This window comes from Canis aureus, chromosome 5 (assembly GCF_053574225.1).
Source record: "Canis aureus isolate CA01 chromosome 5, VMU_Caureus_v.1.0, whole genome shotgun sequence".
Lineage (NCBI taxonomy): Eukaryota > Metazoa > Chordata > Mammalia > Carnivora > Canidae > Canis > Canis aureus.
The window spans coordinates 15079973-15092064 of record NC_135615.1 but is presented as its reverse complement, the minus strand read 5'-3'; the positions used below and the strand labels follow the sequence as shown (position 1 = coordinate 15092064).

The 12092-nt window shown below is 33.1% G+C and overlaps 1 protein-coding gene across 14 annotated transcripts in view; it reads right to left on the bottom strand.

Annotated features, from left to right (window-relative positions):
* Positions 1–12092, bottom strand: part of ZNF438 (zinc finger protein 438) — a 403052-nt gene that overhangs the window by 126347 nt on the left and 264613 nt on the right. For 3 of the 14 annotated variants that reach the window (XM_077896927.1, XM_077896931.1, XM_077896926.1), the window contains one exon: positions 518–577. The exons of 10 other annotated variants lie outside the window; for them this stretch is intronic. The gene's annotated coding sequence lies outside the window, so the exon portion shown is untranslated. Of the gene's footprint in view, positions 1–517; positions 578–6075; positions 6221–12092 lie in introns of those variants that run through there. One more of the 14 variants, XM_077896928.1, reaches the window with a different exon arrangement.

Genomic DNA, 12092 nt, shown 5'->3' with positions numbered 1-12092 from the left:
GAATAATTTTAGATTTACAGAAAAGTTGCAAGGATACTATGGAATTCCTTTATACCTCTCACTCAATTTCCCCTGAAGTTACATCTCACATCGTCATGGTTTTGTCAAGACTAAGGAATTAATGCTGATATACTGCCATTAATTAAGCTGCAGGCTTATTTGGATTTTTCACTAACACCTTTTTTCAGTTGTAAGGTCTAATCCAAGTACCACATTGCATGTATTGATTTTTTTTTTTTCTTTTTAGTGCTTTCAGTTCTGGAACATGCCAAACTTGTGTGTCTTATTAGATGTCTTCATGATAAACATGACAGAGAATAACACTCAGCTCCCTGGAAAATATGACTTATCAGATATTAGAGAAACATTAAGATTCATGTAAACATGATATTTCTACTAATGTTTTTCTAAAGAGAAAAAGAAGTAAGTCACTTTGTCAGGAACTTTGTTAGGAATCTATGAGATCAAATTATTTAATGTCTCAGAAATATCTCTTCAAAAAATGCTTGTCACTTACCTATCTCTCAAAGCTCCAATAAATAGTCCTAAGACATACAGTAAATCCTTTTAACTAATCCTGTAATAGAATGTAAAGTATTATTATAATCATATTCAAATAATCCATTTTTATCAAACATATGTAGATACTGCCTTCCTTTCATTCCTAAACTTCAGTTTTAATTACTATATATTTTTATTAAGGTAACAAAAGAACTAATTTAAGGGAGAATAATTCAGGAAACTTATTACATGTCTTTAGTTTAAAAATGAAGGCATACAAAATTTAATAAAAGTTTTAAGATGAATAGAAAATGTTCCACAAAAAAGAAATGCCAAATGAATGAAACCAACTAGGAAGAATGCTTCACATTCTTTCCACATACGTAATGCTGTAGAAATTACTAAACAGTCACAAACAAGTGAATCATATTGAGGGCATAGTCTTTTGATGGGACAACAGTAATCCAAAGTTTGGAGTTAGAAGGTTTTTGAAAAAAATACATCTCTGGTAAAGTGTCTTTGTGTGTCAGTTTGTCTGAGACAGTCCCAATGTATGCCTATTGTCACAGTGTCCACTCAATTTATTATTTCTTTTAGATTTTTCTTATTCAGTGCTATTTTTTTTAATGGTAGCAGTGTAATAATTCTGGATTTTCACTTTTAGGTTCTGCCATTATCTTGTCAAGCACTATGAGATGCATGTGCAGAGAACCCAGCTGCCAATTTTTTTTTTATTTTTTAATTTTTTTTATGATAGTCACACAGAGAGAGAGAGAGAGGCAGAGACACAGGCAGAGGGAGAAGCAGGCTCCATGCACCAGGAGCCCGGCGTGGGATTCGATCCTGGGTCTCCAGGACCGCGCCCTGGGCCAAAGGCAGGCGCCAAACCACTGCGCCACCCAGGGATCCCCTAGCTGCCAATTTAACATGTAGTTCAGTCTGAAAGACTTTGACCAGTAACCCACTTTTGGATGGGCTGTAACTGATAATTTATTCTCAAAGACAGCACCCAAGCCACTCACAGGAAAAAAAGTGCGCTCAGACAGGAATAGTTAGAGACAACTAACTCCTTCAGTCTTGGGTGGAAGTCGAAGAAATATTCAATGTCGCTGCCCCTGCTTATGACTAACTCTAAGACCAATTTAAGAAAAGCAGATGGAGAGGTTTTACATATTACTCTATAAAGCATGACTTTTCATTTAGATCAAATGATTGTTCTTTAAACTTATCTCTCTCAATCTTAATTACAATTTACTTTGTTTACACAAAGTTAAGTGATAGCTGTTACTTTTTCTTCTTTTTTTTTTTTAAAGATTTTGTTTTTATTTATTCATGAGAGACAGAGAGAGAGAGAGAGAGGCAGACACAAGCAGAGGGAGAAGGGGACTCCATTCAGAGAGTCTGATGTGGGATTCGATCCTCGAACTCTGGGATCACACCCTGAGCCAAAGGCAGATGTTCAACCGCTGAGACACCCAGGTGTCCCAGATAGCCGTTACTTTCTTGGCTCTGTTAACAAAAGAAATTCACACTTAAAAATTATGCCAGCTTTCTAATTGTGTGAAAACTCAGTTAATTTCCCTTTCTTTTCATAACTGATTTAGAGAATAATTCAATAAAACAATATGCATACAAATGTACTGTTGGACTAATAACGTCCAAAAATTTTATATATTTGCAATAACAACATATAGAAAGCAGGTAAGAGTAAAGCTGTACTAGAGTAAGGAAATAACACCAGATGGGAACTCAAATCCAAAGGAATACTAGAAAAGAATGAAAAATAGAAAGGCTAATATAATTAATTCTATAAATATGTATTTGCTCTCTTTTCTTCTCTCAACATACAATTGAAAAGACATATGATTAGTGGCACCTAGGTGGCTCCATCTGTTTAGTTTGCCTTCAGCTGAGGTCATGATCTCAGGATCCTGGGACTGAGCCCCATATCAGTCTCTCCGCTCAGCAGAGAGTCTGCTTGTCACTCTCCCTCTGCCTCTCCCCTCACTTGTACATGTGTTCTCACTCTCTCAAATGAGTTAATTAATTAATTAATTAATAAAAAAGTAAAAAGCATGAGATTATATAAAGTAAAAATTATAACAATATATTGTTGGATTTCTATAATATATAGACATAAGATGTGTAATAATAGCAAAAAGTGGGGAGAGAGAAAAATGGAACCATACAGGAGAAAAGTATATTTTGCTGAAAGTAAGTAAACTGAGAAATAGATTCTTCTACGTTAAAATGTATACTGCGAAGTCTAGAGCAAATACTAAGAAAATAACTCAAGATACATAATTTAAAAATGATTAAAGGACTCAAAATACTACACTGGAAGACATTCACTTAATTCAAAAGAATTCAGTTAAATTTAAAAGAATTCAAGAGAACAAAAAAGGCATGAGATCTATAGAAAACAAAAAGCAAAATAGCAGATGTAAATCCAACAATATCAGTAATATTAAATGTGAACAGATTAAACAGCCCAATCAAAAAGCAGAGTTATCAGATTGTATTTTTTAAAATCCAATGATTTTTTTCAAAAAATACAGTACTGGTAAATGTATTTTCTCTTCTTTTCCTTATGATTATCTTTTTTTTATTAAAGATTTTATTTATTTAAGAAAGAAGAGAGTGAGCATGCGCACACATAAGCACAGGGGAGGGGCATCGGGAGGAGGAGAGCAAACTCCTTGCTGGGCAGGGAGCCTGCCTTGGGGCTCAATCCCAGGACCCTGAAATCATGACCTGAGCTGAAGGCAGATGCTTAACTGACTGAGACACCCAGGCACCGCCCCCCTCCTTATGATTTTCTTAGTAACATTTTCTTTTCTCTAGCTTACTTTATTGGAACATGTAACATACCAAATAACATACAATGTATACAAAATATGTGTCAATTGACTGTTGTTATTGGTAAGGCTTCTGGTCAACAGTAGGCTATTAGTAGTTAATTTCAAGGGGAGTCAAAAGTTATATGTGGATCTTCAATTGTGCTGGGAGTCAGCACCACAAACTCCCTGTTCAAGGACAACAGTGTCTCTACAGGAGAAACATTTTAGGTTCAATGATACAAATAGGCTGAAAGGAAAAGGAAGGAAGGAAAAAGACACACTATGCAAAGAGGAACCATAAAGAATCAGAAAAAATAAAATTTAAAACAATGATGGAAGAATCAAAGAGTAAACTATTCAAAACCAATAATGGAAGACATTATATCCCCTTCTGATATTAGATGGAACAACCAAGGAGAAAATCCACAAGGAGATAGAAGATTTGAACAAATTATAGGCTAATGAGATCTAATAGGCATCTATACAACATTCCACTCAAAAACAACACCATACACATTCTTCTTAAGTGTACATGAAACATTCTCTAAGGTAGACAAAATTCAGGCCATGGACAAGCCTCAATAATTTAAAGGGATTAAAATCACACAGTGTTCTGTGACCAGATAGAATGCAATTAGAAATCAGTAATCGAAGGAAATTTTGGAAATTCACAAATATGTGGAAATAAAACTATACACTCGTAAATAACCAATAAGTCAAAGAAGAACTTATAGAGGGAATCAGAAAATTCCCTGACATGAATGAAAACCAAAACAATATACCAAAACTCATGGGGTACAGCTAAAGAAAGCAATGCTTAGAGTAAAATCCATAGCTCTAAATGCTTATATGAAAAAAGAGGAAAGTTCTCAAATGAATAACCTAAACTTCCATCTTAAGAACCAAGAAAAAAAAAGAGAAAATAGAAAAGCAAGCAGAAGGAAGGGATCAATAAAGATTAAAGTGCGAACAAATAAAATACAGAATAGAAAAACAAGAAAAAAATCAATGAAAACAGAAGCTGATTCTTTGAAAATACTGGCAAAATTGACAAGTCTTTAGCTGGAGTAACCAAGAAAAAAAAAGGAAGGAACACACAAATTACCAGAATTAGGAATGAACAAAAGAACATTACCACTGACCTTCCAGAAATAAAAGTTATTATAAAGTAATACTATGAACAAGTGTACATCAACCAATTGAGTGCCTGGATGAAAAGAACAAACTCTTAGAAAAACTCAAACTACTACAATTGACTGAATTAAAAATAGAAACTCTGGGGATCCCTGGGTGGCGCAGCGGTTTGGCACCTGCCTTTGGCCCAGGGCTTGATCCTGGAGAGCCAGGATCGAATCCCACGTCGGGCTCCCGGTGCATGGAGCCTGCTTCTCCCTCTGCCTGTGTCTCTGCCTCTCTCTCTCTCTCTCTCTCTCTGTGTGTGTGACTATCATAAATAAATAAAAATTTAAAAAAAAGAAACTCTGAATAAACCTATAACAAATAAAGAGATTGAGTTAGTAATTAAAACACTTCCAACAAAAAGAAGCGCAGACCCAAGGGCTTCATTAGTTATATATACACATATATAAAAGTATATACACACACATATATACATAAATGGAGAGAATACTCCCATAAGCCAGTATTACTCTGATACCAAAATTAGACAAAGGCATCATAAGAAAACTACAGACCAACATTCTTTATGGGTACAGATGCAAAAATCCTCAACAAAATACTAGCAATGCAAATCCAGGAATATGTAAAAAGTATTAAGACCATGACCAAGTGAGATTTACACTAGGAATGCCAAGTTGGTTCAATACACACATGCACACAAAAACCTAATGCATATTATATTAACTAAGTTAACCAATACTACATTAACAAAAATTTTTTTTTTACTTTTTTTTTAAATTTTTATTTATTTATGATAGTCACAGAGAGAGAGAGAGAGGCAGAGACATAGGCAGAGGGAGAAGCAGGCTCCATGCACTGGGAGCCTGATGTGGGATTCGATCCTGGGTCTCCAGGATCGCGCCCTGGGCCAAAGGCAGGCGCCAAACCGCTGCGCCACCCAGGGATCCCTACATTAACAAAATTTTTTAAAACTACATATCAATAGACACAGAAAAAGCATTTGCCAAAATCCAACACCCTCATAAAAAGCTTTCAACAAACTAGGAATAGAAAGGAACTTCCTCAAACAGACAAAGACATCTCAAAACCTCACAGTTAGCATCATACTCAATAATGAAAGACTGAATGTGTCCCTCCTAAAATTAGAAACAAGAGAATTATGTCCTATTTCTTACTACTGCTGCCTAACATTTCACTGCAAGTTCTAGCCCATGCAATTAGGCAAGAGAAAACAAAAAAAAGAAAGCATCCAGATTGGAAAGGAGCAACTATAATCATCTCTATTCATAAATGACAATTTTGCATATAGAAAATCCTAAGGAATCTCTTTTTAAAAAAAGCTTTTAGAATAACCAACCATGTACCAAGGTTGCAGGATACAAGAATAATATACAAAATTCTTTTCTCTATACAACAGCAATGACCAACCCAAAAATGAAATAATGAAATTATAAAAACAATTCCATTTACAATCACAACAAGAAGATAAAAATATTTAGGAATTTATTTAACAAAAATAGCATAAGACTTGCACAGTGGAAACTACAAAATTCTGTTAGAAGAAATTAAAGACAACTTTAATGGAAAAACATACCCTGTTCATGTACTGTTAAGACTTAATATTGTTAGGATGTCAATACTTTCCATCTTGGTCTACATATGCAGCAGAATTCTTATTACAATCCAAGCTGCCTTTTCTGCAAAAATTGAAAAATTTATCTTGAAATTCACACGGATATGCAAGGTACCCAAAAGAGTCAAACAATCCTAAAAAATAAAAAAGATAGTTGGAAGATTCACATATCCCAATTTGGAAACTTACTGTATACTTATAGTTTAATTGATATAGTAAGGTACTGGTATACAGATAAACATGTAAAACAATGGAAAGAAACTGAGAGTCCAGAAATAAATTCTTACATCTATGGTCAATTTTAATTTAATAGGGCATCATCCAAAACAATTTAATGGAAAAAATATAGTCTTTTTAAACAAATGGTACAAGGGCAACTGGATATCCACAATCAAAAACATGAAGCTAGACTTCTTTCTTACATCACACACAAAAATTAACTAAAAATGGATCACAGACATCAATGTAAATGCTAAAACAATAAAACTTCTAGAAAACAGAGTAGTAAATCTTTGTGACTTTGGATTAGACAATGGTTTATTAAATATACCAGAAATACAAGAGACAAAAAGAAAAAATAAACTAGGACATCTCTAAATTAAAATATTTTATGCTGCAAATGATATACTATCAAGAAAATTGGGGGAAAAAACAGAATGAAAGTAAATAACTGTAAATCATATTTCCAAAAAAGAAACTGTTACCAGTAATAATGAACTCTTCTAATTCATTAATAAAAACTAAACAATTACTTAATTAAAAATCAAATAATAAGCAAAAGGTTTGAATAGACATTTCTATGCAGAAGATTTACAAATGTCTAATAAACACATGAAAAGATGACCAACATCATTAACCACTGGGGAAATGCAAGTGAAAACCACAATACATTTTTAATCAATTTAATATTCAGTGAGACAACACTTTATAGCCAATATGATGGCTATAATCAAAAAGAGAAATAACAAGTATTGATTCAGATGTGGAGAAATTAGAATCCTCTATATTGCCAGTGGGAATGAAAAATGGTGCAGCCAATTAGAAAAACATTTTGGTAGTTCCTCAAAAAGTTAAAACATAAAGTACCATTTGACCCAGCAAGTCCCACAACTAAGTAAGTACTCAAAGGCAATGAAAACATACATCCATACAAAAACTTGGACATAAATGTCATACCAGCATTAATCATAAGAGCCAATAAGTGGAAACGACCCAATGCCCTTCATCTGATGAATGGATAAACAAAATGTGACATATCCATACAATGAAATAGTATTCAGCAATGAAAAGAATTAAAATATTTACTACATCATGAATGAATCTCAAAGGCACTATACCTAAGTGAAAGAAGTCTGACACAACAGACTACATATAGTATGATTCAATTTACATAAAAAATCAGAATAAGCAAATGTATACACAGAAAGTAGATTAATGATTGCCAAGGCTGGGGTGATTGGAAAAATAGGGATGGGGAGTGACTGCCAACAGGTATGATGAAAATGTTCTAAACCTAGATTGTAGTGATGTTGTATAATTCTGTAACTATACTAAAACCACTAAATTATATACTTTAAATGAGCTAATTTAATGGCATGGAAATTGTATCACAATAACCATGTTATTATTTTGGTTAAAACCAAACTATAATGTCTAAGGAAGCTAATTAACTCCATAAATAATAAAAAGAAAAATGTAAGGGATTACTATGAAAATTGGGGTAATGATTACATAAGAGAGAAGGTTGTGATAGACACAGGACACATGGAAGAGTTTCAAAGATGACTGACAAAGATCTATTCCCTACCTGGGTGTTATCAGCATTGTAATAATTCAATAAACCATGTATTTGATTTAAATGGGTTTCCATATCTATGCTTTATTTCATAATAAAAACACATTTTTAAGGGACATGTTTGGATTTTTAAAATATGAGATTATATCCCAATCATCTGACTAAATTATTGCTAAGACAACAATAAAAATACCCTGTATCTGTATACAATTATTGAGCACTTGAAACATGGCTAGCATGACTGAGGAACTGAATTAAAAATTTTTTTTATTACCGAAGTATAGTTGACATATGTGTTAATTTTCAGGTATACAACAGTGATTTGACAATTCTATACATTATACAATATTCACCATGATTAAGTGTAATTACCATCTGTCACCATACATCATTATTATATTATTGACTGTATTCCTCGTGCTGTACATTTCATCCTCATGACATTTATTTATAACTGGAATTTTGTACTTCCTTATCCCTTTAACCTATTTTACTCTTCCCTTCACTGCCCTCCCTTCTCCCTCCCCCTTCCCCCCAGCAACTACCAGTTGTGGTGCCTACTGGCCAGCTGTATGACTTCTTTGGAAAAATGTCTATCTAGATCCTCTGCACATGTTTAATCAGATTATTTTGAGGATTTTTGTGTTGAGCTGTAGAAGTTCTTTGTATATTTTGGATATTAACCTGTTATCAGAAGTATCATTTGCAAATATCTTCTCCCGTTCAGTAGGTTGCCTTCTCATTTTCTTGATGGTTTCCCTTGCTGTGCAAAAGCTTTTTGGTATAGTCACAATTAGTTTATTTTTGCTTTTCCTTCCCTTGCCTGAGGCAACATATCCATAAATATGATGTTAAAGCCAAAAAATCCAACAGCTTACTGTCTATGCTTTCTTTTAGGACTTTCATGGTTTCAGGCCTCACATTTAGGTCTTTAATCCCTTTTGAGTTTATTTTTGTGTTTGAGTAAGAGTGGTCTAGTTTCATTCTTTTGCATGTAGCTATCCAGTTTTCCGAATACCATTTATTAAAAGAGATTTTTTCCCCCATTGTGTATTCTTGGCTCCTTCATCACAGATTAATCAACCATATAAGCTTGGATTTCTTTCTACTCTGTTCCACTGATCTATGTATCGTGTGTGCACCCGCTCACCACTACCATATTGTTTTGATTACTACAGCTTTGTAGTATATCTTGAAATCTGGCATTTTGATATTTCTAGCTATGTTCTTTCTCAAGATTTTTTTTTTGGGGGGGGTGCTAATTGAGGTCTTTTGTAGTTCTATACAAATTTTGGGGTTTTTTTTGTAATTATATAGTTTATTGATGTATTCACTGTCTGTCTAGCCTCATCCATTACACTGTAATTTCCCTGAGGGCAGAGAGTAAGTATGTTTTCATCACCGTTATATGCCTGCCCCATTAGTGTATTACTTAGTACTTAAAGAATCTCAAAAAAAAATCATTAAAAATATCAGCAGTACACAACAAAGAAAAAGACTGTAATTATATGAGGTGAAAATTTTATGAGTATTTGTTCTAGTTCTGTGAAAAATATTGTTGGTATTTTGATAAGAATGGCACTGACTCTGTTTCAGGTACTATGGACATTGTTTTGGGTACTACGGACATTTTAACATTAATTCTTCTGATCCATGAGTATGCTATATCTCTCCATTTGTTTGAGTAATCTTCAATTTATTTTATCAGTGTCTTACAGTTTTCAGAATATAGGTCTTTTACTTCTTTGGTAAATTTATTCCTAGGTATTTTTTTTTGGTCCAATTTAAAATAGAATTATTTTCTTAATATCTCTTTCTGCTGGTTTGCTATTAGTGTATAGAAAAGCAACAGATTTCTGTAAATTAATTTTGTATAGTGCAACTTCACTGAATTATTTATCAGTTCTAGTTTTTTGGGGGCTTCTATATACAGTACTATGTCATCTGCAAATAGTGAGTTTTAATTCTTCTTTACCAACCTGGATGCCTTTTATTTCTTTTTCTTGTCGATTGCTGCAATTAGGACTTCCAGTATACGTTGAATGAAAGTAGTAAAAGCAGACATCCTTGTCTTATTCCTGATCTTACAGGAAAAGCTTTCAGTTTTTGAAACTGAGATCATGTTAGCGGGGCGTCTGTCATAGTCTTTATTAAGTTGAACTATGTTTCCTCTAAACCTCTCTTTGTGGAGAGTTTTTATCATGAATGAATGCTGAATGTTGTCAAATGCAATTTCTCCATCTACTGAGATGATCATGTGGTTTTTACTCTTCCTCTTGTTCATATGATGAATCATATTGAATGATTTGCAGATACTGAACCCTCCCTGTAGCCCTGGAATAAAACCCACATCATCGTCATAAATAATCCTTTTAATATATTACTTAACTTGTTTTGTTGTTATTTTATTGAGGATTTTTGCATCTATGGTCATCAGGGATTACTGGCCTATTGTTTTCTTTTTTTGTAGTGTCTTTGTCTAGTCTTGGCATTAGGGTAATATTGGCTTTATAAAGGTAATTTGGAAGTTTCCTTCTTCTATTTCTTGAAATAGGGAGAATCAGTATTAATTTTTCTTTGAATGTCTGGTAGAACTCACCTGTGAATCTGGTCCTGGACTTTTGTTTGTTGGTAATTTTTTTTTATTATTGATTCAATTTATTATTAGTCATCAACTTCAAATTTTCTATTTCTTCCTCATTCAGTTTTGGAAGGTTATATGTTTCTAGGAATTCACCCATTTTCCTATGTTATCCAATTCGTTGGCATAAAATTTTTCATAGTAGTTTCTTAGGATCCTTTATATTTCATGATATCAATATCTTTATATGGTATCAGTTGTTATTTCTCCTCTTCCATTTCTAATTTTGAGTCCTTTTTTCTTGACAAGTCTGGAAGTTTTATCAATTTTATTTATATTTCCAAAGAAACAGCTCTTGGTTTCATGGGTCTTTTCTTTTTTGCCTCTATTTCATTTATTTCTGTTTTGATCCTTATTATTTCTTTCCTTCTACTAACTTTGAGCTTTTGTTTCTTTTAGTCCCTTTAGGTGTAAGGTTATATCACTTATTTGAGATTTTCCTTATTTCTTGATCTAGGACTTTATTACTATAAAAACTTTCCTCTTAGAACTGCATTTGGTGGGTCCCACAGATTTTGAGCTGTTGTGTTTCCATTTTCATTTGTCTACATGTATTTTTTAATGCATCTCTGATTTCTTCATTGATCCACTTGTTGTTTAGCAGCATGCTATTTAGCCTCCATGTGTTTGTGGGATTTTTTTCCAGTTTTCTTCTTGTAATTTATTTCTAGTTTTATTCTTCTGTGGTTGGAATAAAAATGTTTGATGTGATTTCAATCTTAAATTTGAAACTTACTTTGTGGCCTAACACATGCTCTATCCTGGAGAATGTTCCATGTGCACCTTGAATACATATTCTAGTATTTGGGGATGGAATGTATATATATCTGTTAAGTTCATCTGGTCTAATATGTCATTCAAAGCCACTGCTCCTATCCTGTATCTGTGCTGTCCAATACAATTATTGAGCACTTGAAATGTGGCTAGCATGATTTAGGAACTGAATTATTAATTTAATTCTAACCAGTTTAAATGCAAATTTAAATAGCCACATGTGGTTGATGGCTACCACGTGCACAATGCAGGCTTAGAGCATATAACTACTATGAAATTTCTAGCAGATACAAATTTTCAAAAACAGTGGATAAATAAGCTAACATTTAAAATATTAAAAATAAAATTTCTGTATCACAGAGTTGGCAGCTTTATAATAATATAAATATAATAATTTTTAAGTCTGTATAAATTTCTCAAAAAAGCAATAAACAAGAAGTATATATATATGCACATATATATATTATACATATTAATGTATAATGTATGTATATATGTAAATATATATATCAGAAAATTTTGGGATCAGTTGTTCTCATCTTACCGGACAGAGCTCTTAATACACCAAAGAACTCTTAACAGCAGTGCTATTTCCAGATTTCATCCAAACTCTCAAGGAAATGAAAAAAGCAACCTAATTTGAACATCACTCAAGTGTTTTCTATAATCTATCACCAACCCCTATCGCTGCTCAGTACAGACTACAAGAACCATGAATTTTACTAGAATCTAAACAAATCCAACTAAAGCCTAAGGTGTCACCCTCCT